This window comes from Salmo trutta, chromosome 11, assembly GCF_901001165.1.
Source record: "Salmo trutta chromosome 11, fSalTru1.1, whole genome shotgun sequence".
Taxonomy (NCBI): domain Eukaryota; kingdom Metazoa; phylum Chordata; class Actinopteri; order Salmoniformes; family Salmonidae; genus Salmo; species Salmo trutta.
In genome coordinates, this window is record NC_042967.1 from 4,468,437 (window position 1) to 4,479,094 (window position 10,658).

Here is a 10,658-nt window from a genome sequence, read left to right on the forward strand (position 1 = left end):
CCCCTAGCTCTCCCAGGCTTTGGTGCCCCTGGACGGGCTTGCCGTTGTAGGCGAGGTTCAGGCTTCCCGTCAGGTCAGGCCGCTTCTGTAGGAAACTCTTCTGAAGTTTGCCGATGGTGTCTGTGCTCTTGAGGACCAATGGGACTCTTTTGCCATCTGATCCGTTGAGCACGGTGACAGTGAAATGGGAGGCTCGGGTCGATTCAGGGTCTTTGACAGCCAGCAGAGAGGCGTGAGTTGCGTTCAGGAATGTTAGATCGTACAGAACAGGGATCGGAGGGTCTCCACTGAGGCAATGCTGGAGTCTAACAGGTAAGGCCTGGGACAGAGAGAGAGAAAGAGAGAGGAGGGGGTGGAGAGAGATAGAGAGTGTGTGTGAGAGGAGAGACATGTGGCATAAATATAGGCTATATCATCAAGAAAGTCAAGGTTGTTAATCCTCTTCATTATTTTCTGACACACAACATCAATTAACACTTTTGCAAATGTGTGCCACAGATTTGTGTATTTCATGCACTGCACTATGCCTGCTTTCAGTTTCTGTTACAGTCAGTCATGCAGATGAACATAGTTTATACATTGCTAAACAATAATGTCAATGATAAAATATTACTCCCTCACACACATTTTACTTTTTGGCACAAAAAAATGCCCTTCACATTTTCAACATTGATGACCAATACATAGTGTCTCTTTAAAAAAAAAGTCTAATCAATACTATGTTACCAACAACTACAGCTTTAACATCTAGGATATTATATTGTGGAAGTACTATTGCATGAAGAAAACTATAATATTGTATAGAAAAAACACCTAATAGCCTTACCATTGGCCGTTGTAGATTTGGTGTTGCCATTTTGCAGAGGTTTTGTGAAGAATACTCCTCAACCGTATATGTTCCTACTTCACCTTTAACTGTATTTATACTATCTCTGTAGGGGAGGTCCAAAAGCCAGAGGGAAGTCCCTAGATACCCAAATTCAAAGTTTATTCACATTTGCCCAAAGTTCCCCTGTCTGGATTACAGCCAGCATGATCGTATTTGTCAGGTGGTTTACGCGAACTGTCATGACTCCTGGTACCAGTGCCATCAGATAGACAACAGTCAGAGAGTTATAACTCTCCGACAACAACCTACATCAGGAGCAGAGCAGCAATAAAAACCTCCTTATTGGGAGTGATTCACAACAGTTTAATGCATCAGCACGATAATGTGGCACAAATACATGCCGAGACCTTGACCTGTGTGCGTGTGCAGTACGTGTGTGTCTGCCTGAGCGTGCAAGGGAAAGAGATGAAGAGGTCACATGACTGTTAGTAACAATTGCTAATAAAACAACAGTGGAAACCACCACATGTCCAACCCTAATTTAATTGAAAACTCAAGTTTAGTTTGAACTATGTTTTTACAATAGTGTTTTAAACGTCATTCAAATGAATGGTAACACTAATATAATTGGTAAGTTTATTTCCTATTAGATCAAAACTGTCATCAACAAGTGTCTGGGGGAACACGAGTCCTAACCTCGACTCGGTACTCAGTACCGAGTATGCCTAATTGTCTGTTCTGCGTTATTTGTCAAACAGTGGTAACAGCATGAAATCCCACATAAACGTTTATTTGGGGAACACCATCCTCGTGATAGTAGCTAGGGTATCATATTATTATATTGCTCTAACTCCACACACTACAAACGTTGTACTGTATTGGGCATTTTGCTATTTAGAGACGCTCCAATCAATTCCAATCAATTAAGTAAATTCCTAGAGATGAACCCTAGGTACCCATAAAGCCCATAAAGTGAAACTCTAAAACAGTAAATTTTCACAAATGTATTTATTGTGCATAAATAGTCTTGGTTCTAAGTACTTTTGGGACAGCTTAGTGGAGTCTGCCATTAGCACAGTCAGTGTAGTCAGCTCAGCTTTCCCCATTGAGACCGTGTCTGTGCCTCAATCTAGGTTAAGCAAAACTAAACATGGCGGTGTTCGCTTTAGCAATCTCACTGGAATAAGGACCTCCTCCATTCCTGTCATTATTGAAAGAGATTGTGATATCTCACATCTCAAAATATGGCTACTTAATGTTAGATACCTCACTTCCAAGGCAGTTATAGTCAATGAACTAATCACTGATCAATATCTTGATGGGATTGGCCTGACTGAAACATGGCTTATGTCTGATGAATTTACTGTGTTAAATGAGGCATCTCCTCCTTGTTACACAAGTGACCATATACCCCGTGCATCCTGCAAAGGCGGAGGTGTTGATAATATTTACGATCGCAAATTTCAATTTACCACCCAAAAAAATGACAGCATTTTTGTCTTTTGAGCTTCTAGTCATGAAATCTATGCAGCCTACTCAATCACTTTTTATAGCTACTGTTTACAGGCCTCCTGGGCCATATACAGCGTTCCTCACTGAGTTCCCTGTATTCCTATCGGACCTTGTAGTCATGGCAGATAATATTCACATTTTTGGTGACTTTAATATTCACAAAGAAAAGTCCACAGACCCACTCCAAAAGGCTTTCGGAGCCATCATCGACTCAGTGGGTTTTGTCAAACATGTCTCCGGACCTACTCACTGCTAGTCATACTCTGGACCTAGTTTTGTTCCGTGGAATAAATATTGTGGATCTTAATGTTTTTCCTCATAATCCTGGACTATCGGACCACCATTTTATTACGTTTGCAGTCGCAACAAATAATCTGCTCAGACCCCAACCAAGGAACATCAAAAGCTGTGCTATAAATTCTCAGACAACCTAAAGATTCCTAGATGCCCTTCCAGACACCCTCCACCTACACAAGGACGTCAGAGTACAAAAATCGGTTAACCACCTAACTGAGAAACTAAATTTAACCTTCCGTAATACCCTAGATGCAGTTGCACCCATAAAAACAAAAAACATTTGTCATAAGAAACCAGCTCCCTGGTATACGGAAAATACCCGAGCCCTGAAGCAAGCTTCCAGAAAATTGGAACGGAAATGGCGCTACATCAAACTGGAAGTCTTCCGATTAGCTTGGAAAGACAGTACCGTGCAGTATCGAAGAGCCCTCACTGCTGCTCGATCATCCTATTTTTCCAACTTAATTGAGGAGAATAATTTTGGGGAATGCTGTCGCAAAGCTAACTAAAAAGCAGCATTCCCCAAGAGAGGATGGCTTTCACTTAAGCAGTGATAAATTCATGAACCTCTTTGACAAAAAGATTATGATCATTAGAAAGCAAATTATGGACTCCCCTTTAAATCAGCATATTTCTCCAAAGCCCAGTTGTCCTAAGTCTGCGCAATACTGCCAGGACCTAGGATCAAGGGAGACACTCAAGACTTTTAATACTATATCTCTTGACACATTGATGAAAATAGTCATGGCCTCTAAACCTTCAAGCTGCATACTGGACCCTATTCCAACTAAACTACTGAAAGAGCTGCTTCCTGTGCTTGGCCCTCCTATGTTGAACATAATAAATGCCTCCCTATCCACTGGATGTGTACCAAACTCACTAAAAGTGGCAGTAATAAAGCTGTAGTTTTTCCTAGCCACCGTGCTTCTACATCTGCAGTGCAGGCTGGGTTTCTGTATAGCACTTTGTGACATTGGCTGATGCAAAAAGGGCTTTATAAATACATTTGATTGATTGATTGACATTCTTTTCAAAACATGTATTTTTACAAACACCAGAACATAGGCTTCAAACCATTTGTGAAACAAATAAGAGAGCACAGAATCCCCCGACCTGATTGCTATCCTTTTTAGAGGACACTTTCTGATCAGGAGAAAAAAGACGGTTATCAGAGACAAGACCGGTATCAGACCAACATACAGACCGCACAATACAGACCAATGCATTACATCACTTCTGCAAATTGCTCTTTACACCGCAAAAAGTTTAATTTAAGCAAGCCTAAATATCTTATATTGAGTGATAATTTACTTATTGAATGTCATTGGCCAGTAATTTTGCTTATATTAACCTAAAAATAGGCTTAATACAAGTAATTTATCTAATAACAACTGACTCCACTGAGGGCCGCGCCAACCAGATGGAACTCAACCTCCAGGCTGGCACAGACCATCTAACTTTACCAATCTGAACTACGTGTGCTGTTCCATATTATGAGGGACAATCAGGATGACTGGGATGGTGAGACCCTGCCTATGGGCTCTGGATTTGATCTTTGACTGTCAAAAGTCCCCACCTGCTTTTTGCTCATAGTCTATGATGGCATTATGGGGTTAATGTTAGGGTTAAATTTAGGAGTTAGTTTAAAGGGTTAAGGTTAGGGTTAGGGGAAAGGTTAGCTAAAACGGTTACTGTTTGGGTTAACGGAAGGGTTAGCTAAAAGGGTTAAGGTTAGGGGAAGGGTTAGCTAACATGCTAAGTAGGTTCAAACTAGCTAAAAGTAGTAAGTAGTTGAACATTTGCTAATTAGCTAAAATACTAACATTTTCAGTGATGAGATTTGAACTCGCGACCTTTGGGTTGCTAGACATTAATGTTATACATCTACCCAACCCTCCTACCCACACTACGTTTTTGCCTTAACTAACCATCCGTCTTATCTAACCATACCTAACATAACATATCATACTAATTTGAGTGTCCCGGATTTACATTTACTATGTTACGGCTAATCTATGAGACCAGGCTGATAAACACTGCATCAAAAATCTACTTTATGTGTTGTGTGTGTGTGTGTGTGTGTGTGTGTGTGTGTGTGTGTGTGTGTGTGTGTGTGTGTGTGTGTGTGTGTGTGTGTGTGTGTGTGTGTGTGTGTGTGTGTGTGTGTGTGTGTGTGTGTGTGTGTGTGAGATGGGGACCAGAAAGTGAAGTGCCTAGCTGGCCTCAGACCTCACCGCAAGTCTCTGCAGAGAGAAGATAAGGTACCATAAAGTGAAAGTAAAGTCAAACTCTATAACAAAAACTTTTCACAGAGGTATTTATTGAACACAAACAGTCTTGATAATTAATATTTGACGTTCTTTTCAAAACATTTATTTTTACAAACACCAGAATGTAGGCTACAAAATACTTGTGAGCCAAATAATGTGTGGATGAAGAATCTTTATTTTGGATATTTAGTATAAAGTAGGCTAATCATTATGCGTGCTTAGAGAGAGCACAGAATCCCCCGACCTGATTGCCATCCACCTTAGAGGACACTTTCGGATCAGGAGAAAGAAGAAGAGTTATCAGAGACAAGACCTGCATCAGACCAACATACAGACTGGACAATACAGACCAATGCATCACATCACTTCTGATAAAAGCTGCGAATTTGAATTTAATACCAATGTAATGATTGAATTTGTATTGGACACATCTCATTTCAAATGCAGAATTGACCCTAACCCGGGTTTAGTCATAAACAGCTCTTACAGAGCAACCTAGTAAAATTATTTGTTGTTCTTTTTTTGATACTGACAGATATAGACATGTGGTAGTAGCCAACATAATGTTTATAAGCGTTACATTTTCTTCACAATGGAGAAACCCCTTTATCATAACGCATTCTAAAAAAACCTCAGGTACACAGATTTTAAGTGCAACAGAGCACGTAGATACGTAGATACGTAGATAAACCTGGTTTATTGTGTTGGGTGGTCCTTTGCATGGGGTGATGTAAGTTTCCTTTAGTTTCCAAGGTTCCTGTGACACAGACACAGGAACCTTGGTGTAAAACTCTTTAGTAATAAAATGCAATTGCAGAAAGAGATTCACTGACAGAGTACCTCAGTAGTCTCTAGTAAAGATCAGTGTGGCGAAACAGGAGACCACGCTCTTTATAACACCTACCGTCAATCGTATCTTAACATTGTTGCATTGGATTAGATACAAAGTATCTAAGATGAGAAAAACGTGTCTAGACTGTGGTTTCTCACTCTACTATCTCGGCCTTGAGGCTGTGTGACTGTCAGCAGGTGCAGACAATTCTCAGCCTGAGAACGAAAGGAGTACATCTCCATTTACCCAGTACTTTTCCATCATTGCACATTGCAAGCGTACAAAGGTTATCACATATATATACAGTAATCATGGCATTCTTGTCAACATTTAATGTCGTGTACACCCCAGGCCTTAATTAACACTACTGCACATTTTCATTAACACCAGTGGTAAACAATACACCCAAGATTTATTGGTGGAGTGGCATGCCTTAGCTAACCCTTGTTTAATGGATTGGTTAGCTCTCTCGGTAACCCCATTACTCTGGGGGTGGTAGATGGACACAAACTTCTGGTCCACTCCCATCTTTATGGCTACCTGCTTCACTACATCACCAGTGAAGTGGGTACCATTGTCTGCAGATAAAACCTCAGGAACACCAAATCTAGGTATTATCTCCCTCACTAGTAGCTTTGCTACTGTCTTAGCATCACAGTGTGTGGTGGGAAATGCCTCCACCCACCTGATGAACCTGTCAATAAGGACTAAACAGTATGGTCCTCTTGGCATAAAGAAATGACCTAGTTTCAGAGGTGTTCCTTTGGCAATGTTAAATTGCATGCTCATAGCACATCGAAACAGAAACTGTTTCACATGCTGAGTCAAATTTGGACAAAACTAATCCAAAGAAATTGCCTCTATCATATCCCCCCTTGACAAATGGGCCATACCATGGGCCACTTGGCAAACAGAGGCGATAAGACAAGCTGGCAAACACGGTCTACCGGACAGAGTCTGTCTCCAAATTTTAGAAACGGGGTCAAGTTTACAACCCGCTGTTGCCATACCAAATGAGAACCAACATCCAAAGCCTGTTTAGATGCCAAATCATCAGTGTCTTTCCCAACAGTAGCAGAGAAGAACATGGAGTGGCTATGACACTTTGAGGCAGCCAATTTAGCAGCCTCGTCTGCAATGGCATTACCCATATTCACAAAATCTTTCCCCCCAGTGTGAGCAGCAACCTTCACAATAGCCAAAGCAGAGGGCAGCATCATAGCCTCCAAGAGATCTAAAACCATAGTTCTATTACGAATAGGACTTCCACAAGCATTGTGAAAACCCCTACTCCTCCAGACAAAACACCAGGAGAGGCAAACCCCTATCGCAGAATCAGAGGAAGTTGTAGCCCTTTTCCCTTCTCCCATCTTACAGGGAGTGGATACTGCCAAAAGTTCAGCCTGTTGAGCTGAGAAAGTATCTGGTAATGGTTGTTGTATGTGAGTGGTTCTATCAATTGTCACAATACCAAACCCTGCATGTTTCTTCCCTTTAGTTTGATCTATATATGCAGAACTGTCAACGAAAAGCTCCAAGTCAGCATCAGTCAGGGCAGTGTCAGAGAGGTCAGACTGATGCACGAACAGTGGGCTCCAGTGTCAATTAAGAATGGGATAGTTCTTCCATGTACCCAAAATTTGATTATTGGGTCCTTTTTCCCATCTTCGAATATGTACTGGGTACACTGGAGGAAATGATCTGGGCCTCTTCATTGCTGATCGTCCGGAAAATAGGAACTGTTGGTGTTCTGATTTCATTGTGGCCAGACACATCCTCTTCCCCCTCTCTGTGGACTAATTCATCCGCGTCCTCCTTGGTGTCCAGGACCAGGCTGGTAACCTCCTTGTGCCTGCTGGGAAGGTCCTCCATAGGTTTGGGGTTGCTGCTAGTATCCACCTTGTTATTGGTATCTTCCTCTGTTTCCTCCTCTGAAATTTCCTCTCCCTCTTTGGTTCACTCCAGGTGTTGTAGCCCATCCTTGATATTGAGGATTGTGTGGTCATTGGTTCCTCATGTGTCCAAATTGTCCACACCCTCAGCATTGCATAGGTGGCATTCTGGGTGATGGTGGGTTCCATGGTTGTGGGTTCCCATAGGTCTGAGGGGGAAATTGTACAAAAGGCACTATGGGCTGTGGTTATGGCGCAGGTCCACTTGGGGCGATGTAGGAGCAGGAGTGTTCATCATCACCATGTCAGGCTCACCTCTCAATTTGCCATATTGTCTCCTGTTTTCCTCAGAATTGTCATCCTGTAGTTCCCTCAGTTGTTTTTGGTGTTCGCGGACTTTACGCCTTAAGTCTTTCCATTGTTCTTCGAAAACCCAGTATTCTTTTACTCATTCCAAACTTTGTTCTTCCATCATATGTCTGCCAGTTCTCACTGGCTTTTATGAGATATTTTTCTTACTACCTGTTTCCCAGTCCTTCTCCGGATCCCAGGGTCCACTACTGCCCTTATATGAACTGCTGGCCCTATGCGGAATCTTCCTGTCTTTGTCTTTGCTTGGGTTTCCTAGAGGGGTTGATGAGGACCCGATCGACCCGAATTCCGCAATTCGCCAATTACTGAAACGTTTTTCTCCATCTCGTTCAAATCTTTTTTTTCAGTTTGTAGACTCTCACCCTCTTCTCCTTCTTCATCTTCTTTCATTAGTTCCCCCTTAATAATTACCTTTGTACCAGTAGCTATTGAAGGGTATAAACCTTCTCTCACTTCCACACCTCCTTCTTTATATTCATAAGGTGGGGGAGCTGTAGGGTGAAGGGGCCCACATCCTGGGTCTCTCTTTTTCCCTTGTTCCGCCACCCATTGACTCCTCAACTGTTTCAACTGACTTTGAGCATAAAACGTCTGTCCCTCAGTCCGAAATAGTCCCAATATAGTGGCTGACAGTATGGTAACCTTCTTATTACTCTTCTTCTTAAAGGATTGCCCTCCCTTGACTATGTCACTTATCACATCACACTTAGTCTTATCAAATGTTCCTGTGACCGGATATCTGTACTTTTCTTCTTTGTTTGTCCACTTATTCCATTTGCAAAACACACAGTCCAGGTCAGTTTTCAAGTAGAGATATTTGTCCTGTAAATATTCCCTGTCTTAGGTCAGTTAGGATCACCAAATTATTTTAAGAATGTGGAATATCAGAGTAATAGTAGAGAGAAGGATTTATTTCAGATTTTATCTATTTCATCACATTCCCAGTGGGTCAGAAGTTTACATACACTCAATTAGTATTTGGTAGCATTGCCTTTAAATTGTTTAACTTGGGTCAAACGTTTCGGGTAGCTTTCCACAAGCTTCCCACAATAAGTCAAGTGTATTTTGGCCCATTCCTTCTGAGAGAGCTGGTGTAACTGAGTCAGGTTTGTAGGCCTCCTGCAGCAAAGCACCCCCACAACATGATTCTGCCACCCCCGTCCTTCACGGTTGGGATGGTGTTCTTCGGCTTGCAAGCGTCCCCCTTTTTCCTCCAAACATAACGATGGTCATTATGGCCAAACAGTTCTATTTTTGTTTCATCAGACCAGAGGACATTTCTCCAAAAAGTACCATCTTTGTACCCATGTGCAGTTGCAAACCGTAGTCTGGAGCCATGGTTTCTTCCTTTCTGAGCAACTTTTCAGGTTATGTAGATATAGGAATCGTTTTACTGTGGATATGGATACTTTTGTACCTGTTTCCTCCAGCATCTTCACAAGGTCCTTTGCTGTTGTTCTTGGATTGATTTGCACTTTTCACACCAAAGTACGTTCATCTCTAGGAGACAGAATGCGTCTCCTTCCTGAGCGGTATGACGGCTGCGTGGTCCCATGGTGTTTATACTTGCGTACTATTGTTTGTACAGATGAACGTGGTACCTTCAGGCATTTGGAATTTGCTCCCAAGGATGAACCAGACTTGTGGAGTTCTACAATTTTTTTCTGAGGTCTTGGTTGATTTCTTTTGATTTTCTCATGATATCAAGCAAAGAGGCACTGAGTTTGAAGGTAGGCCTTGAAATACATGCACAGACACACCTCCAATTGACTGAAATGATGTCAATTAGCCTATCAGAAGCTTCTAAAGCCATGACATCATTTTCTGGAATTTCCCAAGCTATTTAAAGGCACAGTCAGCTTAGTGTATGTAAACTTCTGACCCACTGGAATTGTGATACAGTGAATTATAAGTTAAATAATCTGTCTGTAAACAATTGTTGGAAAAATGACTTGTGTCATGCACAAGGTAGATGTCCTAACCGACTTGCCAAAACTATAGTTTGTTAACAATAAATGTGTGGAGTGGTTGAAAAACGAGTTTTAATGACTCCAACCTAAGTGTATGTAAACTTCCGACTTCAACTGTATATTATACATATATCAAAACAAAACCAAACCAGTGTCTTCCCTCAAGTAAAAACACCATACATAAATCCAGTGTCTTCCCTCAGGTAAGGTCACCATACATAAATCCAGTGTCTTCCCTCAGGTAAGGTCACCATACATAAATCCAGTGTCTTCCCTCAGGTAAGAACACCATACATAAATCCAGTGTCTTCCCTCAGGTAAGAACACCATACATAAATCCAGTGTCTTCCCTCAGGTAAGAACACCATACATAAATCCAGTGTCTTCCCTCAGGTAAGGTCACCATACATAAATCCAGTGTCTTCCCTCAGGTAAGAACACCATACATAAATCCATTGCGCATTGCAAGCATACAAAGGTTATCACATATACAGTAGTCATGGCATTGGTGTGCTTTGTTTCAACTATTCCATCCATTCAAAAGCTTTGCTGTAAATGTAGTGTTTGAAACACTACCACCCACTCAAGGTGATAAGTTATCTGGAAGTCAAAATCATGTTTGTTACCATTTTTGGAGGTAGGAGGCCATATCCGCAGTTGTCAAGCATGTGCACTTATCCACAG